The following is a 1065-nucleotide window of genomic DNA, read 5'->3' as shown; positions in this document are numbered from 1 at the left end:
TATGTAGTCAATTTCTTTAGCTGAATCTACCAAGTCTTCAAATGAACACTAGTTATATCTCAGGAGAGTGCGCCATGTGTCTTTAACAAATCTGAAGAAGCTGGACATGTGAAGGTGTGTCATCTGTCAAAAACCCAAGGAAGTGAAACAAGGAAACAGTGCCGGTTCTGGCATCATTTGGCATCATTTGGCATCATTTGGCACTGCGTTTTAGCCAATGCTGTTGGAGATTTATGAACACAGATAAATAACATCAGATTCAGGGAATAGGTGTAAGCCTTCCTCTTTCACTTCAGCTCCAAAAGTGAAAGAGCGATGCCCCCTGGTGTTTGTGGAAAGTAATGACCTCCTTTTAAAGAAAGCTCAGCTGAGATGTCCTTTCAGCTGAAAAACAGGAAAGGGGCAACTGGAGGAGGGCCACAGTGAGGCCAGACATTTCAAAATTAAAGTCAGTAGAAGTTCCCCACTTTGTGAAAACTTCATGTAAATAGTTTTACAATTCTGTTTTAGGGATTTCATAACCTGCGGTACGGTACATTAAGAGATTTAAATACTTGGTTAAGATCTTCAAGCTGCTGGAAGAGCACTGAAAGTAGATGACTGTGATCTTAGGGACACTTCTGAAAACCACTGTCAGTGTCAAGTGGAAATTAAGCTCCTTTAGACGAAGAAAAAAAGAAAGAAAACCAAAACAAACATGATCCACTTTACTGAGAAAAGGTAAAAAACTATCCTGGGATTTCACAAGTCACAATTTGATATTACTTGTTGGAAATTAGTATTTATTACAGGACAGCAGTCATCCAACTTGTTATTGGTGGGTAGTTAATGCTAAAGTGGTCTGCTTATAAAGTCTGTGCATGTAACTCCTGAAAAGCGCCTTGAGGCGACTTATGTTGTGATTTGGCGCTATATAAATAAAATTGAATTGAATTGAATTGAAATTGAATTGAAAACAAATGTATTTTGAAATAGTCACAGCCACTGAAGTGAGATGTATTTACAGTTTCTTTAGTTATAACAAGGAAACACGACCAGCTGATTGTGTGATGTGCAACAGAACGG

Source organism: Pundamilia nyererei, unplaced genomic scaffold (assembly GCF_000239375.1).
Source record: "Pundamilia nyererei isolate P.nyererei 1_Seehausen unplaced genomic scaffold, PunNye1.0 scaffold00100, whole genome shotgun sequence".
Lineage (NCBI taxonomy): Eukaryota > Metazoa > Chordata > Actinopteri > Cichliformes > Cichlidae > Pundamilia > Pundamilia nyererei.
Note: the sequence above shows the minus strand (reverse complement) of the source record.